Source organism: Artemia sp. Qi Xiang Cuo, chromosome 18 (assembly GCF_049724085.1).
Source record: "Artemia sp. Qi Xiang Cuo chromosome 18, ASM4972408v1, whole genome shotgun sequence".
Classification (NCBI taxonomy): Eukaryota; Metazoa; Arthropoda; class Branchiopoda; order Anostraca; family Artemiidae; genus Artemia; species Artemia sp. Qi Xiang Cuo.
Genome location: NC_142811.1, coordinates 36134961 through 36142735, shown reverse-complemented (window position 1 = coordinate 36142735; position 7775 = coordinate 36134961). Strand labels below are relative to the sequence as shown.

At 34.2% G+C, this 7775-nt stretch overlaps 1 long non-coding RNA gene across 2 annotated transcripts; it reads right to left on the bottom strand.

Annotated features, from left to right (window-relative positions):
- Positions 1–1208: 1208 nt before the first annotated feature.
- LOC148941451 (uncharacterized) lies at positions 1209–7236 on the bottom strand. 2 transcript variants are annotated; one of them, XR_016143289.1, is made up of 3 exons: positions 7214–7236; positions 4284–4365; positions 1209–1749 (listed from the first exon to the last, which is right to left on the bottom strand). It is a non-coding gene; the product is annotated as an uncharacterized LOC148941451 (long non-coding RNA). The 2 variants fall into 2 exon arrangements; XR_016143288.1 differs by lacking the exon at positions 7214–7236 and adding an exon at positions 5324–5449.
- Positions 7237–7775: the final 539 nt, after the last annotated feature.

The window sequence follows — 7775 nt, the reverse complement described above, 5'->3', positions numbered from 1 at the left end:
CAAGGTAGTGAGAGATATCCCTCAAATGGTGAATTTAATGCACCCTTTTTAAAGTTTTAAAGTATATTTAAAGTTATTTTTGTATTCTCCCTCCAAAACAAAAGTCCTGGTGCTTCACCCTCCTGTTGTTTCTCCCTCAGAACTAATCCTGTATTTATCTGAAGGCTTAATGAGTGTTAGGGTGCTTTGGCATTAAAATCCAGCCTTCAAGCCATCTCCCTCCCTCCCCAACTACAAAATAATCAGAAAACCCCATTATAGAGGTTTAAAGAGAGTTCGTGTCCTTCTTTGTAAGTCAAAAGTGATTGGAGCTCAATCCTACCAGAGTCTGTGTGGGGAGGGGGGTATTTTCTTTTTTTTTTGGGGGGGGGGGACATCTAGACTCACACACACCTACTCTCATATGACTTGTAGGTCCCAATTCTGTATAGATGAAACAATCTAGTAGCGCTCGAGATACACTGAGTGCCATCATTTCATAGTTCTCGGCATTACCCCCCCCCCCTGAAAAATACCCCATGGAAAATCAGGCTTTCCAAATTTGATATTTCTTTTTTTGCAGGGGGAATAAATTTTGGTACTTGTCTATTATATGCCCCTCCCTCAAGTTTATGCTGTGTAAAACTTGAGAACTAACTGGTTTCTTTGATAGTTTTTTTTTCAGCTTAGCATGATAAAAGACAAAGACAAGTGACAGAATAGATAGGAAATAAGTAATTTGCGCTAAATATTTGCACATACGGGGGGGGGGGGGAAGTATTTGGACAGTTTGAAGTCAGAAACAATTCTTATTTCATAATGTGCAGAATAATTGTACCTAATTAGTTCAAAAAAGGCTGTAACAAAAATACATATCTTTTAGAATGCCTCCTTGGCCTCGCTGTTTCTGATAATTGCTTAAGATGATAAAATTACTCTATATTTGGACAGCTGAAGAGAATTATAAACTTTTATTTTGTGAGTGCAATTAAATACTTGCGTCTTTTATAATGATGGCGTATTTCTCATCAAATATACTCAAAAATTAAAAACAGGGTGGTCGCCAGGAAAAGATTGTAATTCAGGCTCAAAGAATCCACCTGTTTTTTTTCTATTCCATTCAAAGAATTCGAAAATACCTTAGGTAATATGCAATCAAACAAGAAATAAATGTAAATTACCATGTTTTGCTGTTATATATTAACATAACGAAAAAAAATACCTTGTAGGTTAAGTATAATGACTATTCAAGGGAGCTTAAATAAATCAAAACTTGTTAATTTGTTTGAAGTTAACAACAAGTGACAATAATTTCCAGTGATTTTTAGTAGAACATACAGGTTAGGTTAGTCTAAGACAAATATAAAAATACGAAGAAATACATGCAATTTCTCCTGAATCTCTTGTTGCTTGATTAAATAGTAGTTATAATAATAGTAGACTAAGAAGGTGCCCCCCTGACCAAACCTAAAGCTTTTAAATGTTCAAGGAAAAAAATTGGATGGAAATGGAGCTTTCAGTCTGAGCTTTCATAACTGTTGCAATGAATTTGTAAGCTGAAATATTACCCACTTTGAAATAAAAGAGTATAAAACTCATAGTAACCTGCTGTGTCACTAGATAAAGATCCAGATGCGCATTGCACATCCATCTCTGTAGTTGCAGAACTTTCAGGTTGGCATATTTCAATAAGGGTCGCTGAAGAAATATCAGCATTAGAAAAGCTCCATTGGGATTTGGCTTCCTCAGCCGAGACACGAGTAATGCTGCCTAAAAACAATACAAGAACATCCAATTAAAAATACTACCTTCAATAAAGTCATAAGCTGTTATAGAACTATCCTAGTTGAACAGTTTATTTATCTGACTACAGCTCAATGAACTAAATCAATGAAACGTTTTTCAAAATTTCTGTTTGTTCAATATAAGTCACAGACAATTAAGCAAAATAAAAAATAATGACTTGCATGATCTTGAGATATGGTTCAACCCCCTCCCCCCACCTGGATACGGCCTTGTTCATGAGTATTAGTCTGTTCAAGTACCTTCTCGAGTATTTTCTTATCCAGTCATTGAAAATGTTTATTTAAGTTTGTCGCTAAAAATAATTTTTTTTAGATCTTTTGATGTGATAGTGGGGTCAAAAAGATAGAGGTAGCCGACGATAACTGAAGGTTAAAAGTGATAAAAAAAAGCAGGTGTCGTTTTTTGTGATTATTTTAAATTTGTGTCGATTTGTATTGCATATATTATTAGTTAAATCTGTATTTTACTCAAGTGAATATTTGTTAAGGATTGACAGTGGTCGTGCCTTTTTTCCGACGACTGAAAAAGATGATAAAAGGTAGTGAATTTAGGAATTCAGAATTTGTTTAATAGACGCGGGACTTTCATTTATATGAAAAATGCGTTGTATAGCGAGTTAATTTTTTCTTTTTTCTGAGTCTCGCTTTGTGATCTGCCTTGCTTTTATTAGTTTTTTTAGTATTTGCAGTTCCCAATTTGTTACGTATTTTCAATAAATTATAATCCTGTTCTTTTTTCCTTTTTAAAACACAAATATGAAGAGCAATTGACCAGTGAAAATTTTGTATAGGCACTAAACTTTTGAAGCCAGATTGAAAGAAGTCCATGCAAGAAAAGATAGTATGAATTAAAACATTTATTGTTTCCTGGTTTTGACTTTAATGTACTGATGATCTAGTGGGTAAATTGTCCTGGGCCTTCCAGCTTTCGAATTTCAAAGATGTATTCAAGTGAATTTTAACAATAAGTCATGTTTTCCATTTTGATTTGTGTCCTTTTTTTTCTTTTTGCATTAATCCTTGTTTTTGGAAACGTAGTCAATTTGGCTCAAAATGGAAAACAAACATTTTTTTTTATAAATATCTTTATTAGTCGTTAATTACGAATATAATGCTAAATGTTAGGTATGAGAAAAATTTTAAATCCAAAATTGAATATAGTTGATATGAGATAATTTCATTCATATATTTATTTTCTTTTAGATCTATGTTAGGTTTGCCGTATGTTCTTCACACTTAATTAACATGTCTTTTCCATAGCTGTTTCTCTAATTTTCCAAAATGTAGTATTATAATCAGGGCCATATCCAGGATTTTTTTGGGGGGAGGGGGGTGTTACAAAAGAATTTGTTTATTTGGGGGTTAAAAAAAGACTTGAAAAGATGCATCAAAAATCTGTTTATACTCATTTTTGCTACGTTTTTACGAGTTGGACAAACTTTTTGTTTTTTTTTGGGGGGGGGGGGGGTAGTGTTCTCATTGAAGCAACTCTGTTTAGTTTCTGTGGTACTCAATCATATTAGCAACAATTGTATATATATATATATATATATATATATATATATATATATATATATATATATATATATATATATATATATATATATATATATATATATATATATATATATATATATATATATATATATATATATATATATATATATATATATATATATATATATATATATATATATATATATATATATATATATATATATATATATATATATATATATATATATATATATATATATTGTTGTTTTTTTCTTGGTTTTAGGTTTTATTTAGTTTTAGGTTACTTCATATTTTATCTTTGTTTCTTAGCATTGAAGACACCTTGTTTCATATAGTGCAATATCCACGTCTTTTTAGTTTTGTCTTTTCATAGTGCCGTTTAGTTTTCCGTAGTCCCGTTTGTTTTCTTAATCTTGAGATTTTTCTATCTCTTTGTTTTTAAGATCTTAAAATTTTCGTGCACAAACAGACAATTATGACAATTTCGCTCTTAGGAGCAAAGCGAAAGGGAAATTTATTTAGGTTGGATCTACGGTAATTTAACAAGGGAAGATATGGATTAAATACTGTCAGTGCTACTGACAGTGTAGTGTCTGGCAAATTCATTAAAAGAGTGAAAATTCTCAAGCAAAATTAGATATTTTATATGATTTATCTACAATATCATAGGACTAAATCAGAAATTCCCCTGAGAGAGAAAATTTTGTGAGAAAAAAAAATACACAAAAAGGTCATTGCCAAAAAGCCTGGTTTTGACTGCCTTCTCCCAACTAGTTACAAACACACCCTAATAGGGGCCACCCGCCTAGAGTCTCTATATGAGACGCCTCGGAGAAAAAATAAATAATAAAACATTGAAGCCTTATGACCTTTACTATAGGTAATGCTATAGCGTTGCCTCTAATAAAGAAAAAAATCCTTCTTAAAAATTGTAGTTAAAATAAAACAACTGCAAATTAATATACCAATATATGCCCCTACCTGCGTTATCTTGGATGATGAGGTCTCCAGTTACCACATTCTTTCCTCTAAAATGGTACATATTTTCTGTCATGGTTACAACCTGCAATGTTTGAAACAAAAATTAATCTAGTAGAATTGAATTTCTGAAAAATATTAACTAAAAAATTGTCAGTAACCTTTTGAATGTTGAAAGTGAATAGATCTTAGTTTTTGAATTTAAATATTCAAATACTTCCTTGAATTGAGTTATGGTCTAGATGTACAGAACGAATATAGGGTAGGTCAAAAGTCACTGACTTATTTCAATTTCAAATAACTTTTATTCCATTTTTTTTCTTAGTATTTCTCATTTTTTCAGACCCTTGGAATCAATTATGACAATGTTCAATACTGTAGAACTTTAAAAATATACTAGTAGTGCCAAAAACCTGCATATACACCCCATCCTTCCTGCCAGAGTGAATAAATTCAATATCACCTAATTTCATGTTTCCTACCCCTGGGCAGGAGCCCTGACTCTGGAAAATAGCCTCCTCCCCAGCTGGTTTGTCTCCTATCCCTTTTCACTTATGAAAAAGCACTGGAACTCTCAATATCTGATCTAATGAGCACCCTCCAAAGTATCTGTGACCATAGGGTGGAAATTTGGACAAAGAAGGGGCAATCCCCCTTCTTTACGGAAAGGATATCAATTTCACATTTTTGATGCGTTTGTACCTCTGGTTACAGCCCTGGGTATTATAATCAGTTTCTACCTCTACCCTCCCCTCATTTATCCTGTAAAACTAAATCTGCATTTATCTGATGGCTTGACAAGACAACCGTGCCTTTATTAATTTGTGACGTGGTTTTTTTCTTGTTTTTTAAGGCCAAAACAGAACTCAGTTCAACTCAGGAGCGACTCAGTTCAATGGTAAGCGAAAGTCTAGAAAATGAAGTTTTGATATCAATATATCCATTAAAAGAATTGAATTATTATTCTGTTTCAAAATGTATAAAATTGTAATTTTCCCCATACTCCAAAATAAAGTTTAGTCAGCAATTGAAACGTTTTTTACCTTAAAATTTGCTTCACAAGTACACAAGAATCAGACTGCAAGACTGACATTTATCTTATACTTGCTTAAACTTCAAGAGACTTGACATTAGAATGTAATTAATGACTAATTTCTCAGAAAACTAGGAACTTAGATATTCAGATGAATAAATTAGATTCAAAAGCGGAAGCTAACAGGAAACACGGAGACTGATTTAAGGAAGTAGTAATATGTGGAGTAACAAACAACTCTGTAGGTTATAGGAACACTAAAACAGGTTAAACAGTGAAATGGTTAACCCTATAATTTGGAAGAAAATGCTTTTTTGTCCAATTCGGTGGCTGGCGACCCCTCCCCCCAGCTGATTGGTCTAGAATCACTTCTGACTCATAAGAAAAGGACTAGGAATCTCAATTTTGGATCTAATGAGCACCCTCCACAGTTTCTGTAGCCAAGAGGTGGAGGTGTGGATTAGGAGTGGGCAGTCCCCTTTCTATACGGAACAAATTCGGCTCATTTTTGGGTTTAATGTTAATCTTTACTTTCACAATAACGAAACAAATAGGGGGGGGGGGGGGGAACATTTACCCTCTCCCCCCAGCTATTTTATCTAGAGTCGCTTTTGAATCATACGAAAAGGACTAGAGGTCTCATTTTCTGATCTAATGAGCACCCTAAACAGTTCCTGAAAATATTGGGAGCCGGCGTTTCCCCCCTCCCCAGCTGGTTGGTTTAGAATCACTTTTGACTCATAAGAAAAGGACTAGAGGTTTCAATTTCTGATCTAATGAGCACCCTCCGAAGTTTCTGTAGCCAAGAGGTAGAAGTGTGGATTAGGAGTGGGCAGTCCCCCTTCTATATGGAATAAATTCTGCTCATTTTTAGGTTTAATGTTAATCTTTACTTTCACAATAACAAAACAAATATAGGGGGAGCGTTTACCCTCTCCCCCCAGCTAGTTTATCTAGAGTCGCTTTTGACTCATAAGAAAATGACTAGAGGTCTCAATTTCTGATCTAGTGAGCACCCTAAAAAGTTCCTGAAAATATTGGGAGCCAGCGTTTACCCCCCCCCCCCCCAGCTGGTTGGTTTAGAATTGCTTTTGACTCATAAGAAAAGGACTAGAAGTCTCAAGTTCTGATCTAATGAGCACCCTCCGAAGTTTCTGTAGCCAAGAGGTGGAGGTGTGGATTAGGAGTGGGCAGTCCCCCTTCTACACGGAACAAATTCTGCTCATTTTTGGGTTTAATGTTAATCTTTACTTTCACAATAACATGATAGACCACAAATACTGGTCTAATGGTTAAATATATAAGAGAGTGGATATTAATTTCAAATTTTTGATGTGTTTTCTATAGTTTATTGTGTACCCCTCCCTCCATAAAAAAATAATCATAAACCCTACTGTAGAAGTATACATTCCTTTTAAGTTTAGTAATTTGTCCATTTCTTACAAATGGTTGGCTAGTTGTTATTGGAAAACATGCAAACATTTTCAGCATGTGAGGTTTCTGCTGGGGGGGGGGAGTGTCCGGGGCACTTTTTTGAAATAAGTTCCTGTCAGTGGGGATGTATTTTCCACAGGGGTCAGGGAGACCTAGAACAAAAGCATGGTCACCCATAATACCCCAGACAATTTTTGGAATTGGAGCATTAATATCAAGTCGAGGCTGGTAAAATGGGCTGCCAGCATTTTCCTCCCCTACAGACCCCCCCCCCACGGAAAATACTTGTGTATTATACGCCAGTCACTCAAGTTTACAATTCTTAAAAATTGAGAACAAACCAGCTTCTTTGTTAGTTTCTTGGATACCTGAGAAACAAATTGGGGGGGGAGGTATAGCAAGTCAGCATACAAAATGAATTAGGTACAATTATTCTGCACATTATGAACTAAGAATTGTTTCTGACTTCAAACTGTATTTAGCCTTGGCCCCCTCATAAGGAGACATGTTAAGAAAACAATCAATTCAATGCTTAAGTCTTTTTAAATTGCTGCTTTAAATTGTCACCTAATAAGTTCTTTTATAGATAGCGTTCATGCTGGTCTTTTTATCTTATTTTTAAATAGCAGTGGCGAAGGGCAAATAGCAGTGGCGAAGGGAAAATAGCAGTGGCATAAATACAAAATATTAATAGCAGTGGTGAAGGGCGAAGAGCAGTGGCGAAGGGCGAATAGCAGTGGCGTAAATACAAAATATTAATAGCAGTGACAAAAGGCGAATAGCAGTGGCAAAGGGAAAATAGCAGTGGCGTAAATACAAAATATTAATAGCAGTGGTTAGGTTAGGTTAGGTTATGAAAAGAAAAGAAAAAGTAGTTTTTCATGAAAAAAAAGTTTTCAAAAAACAACTTTCTATAATCTCAATATACCACTACTTTTTCTTTAAACACGTTTTTTGACACACGTGTTAAACACGTGCTAAACGCTATCTATAAAACAACTTATTTGGCAGCAGTTTACAACGGAAAT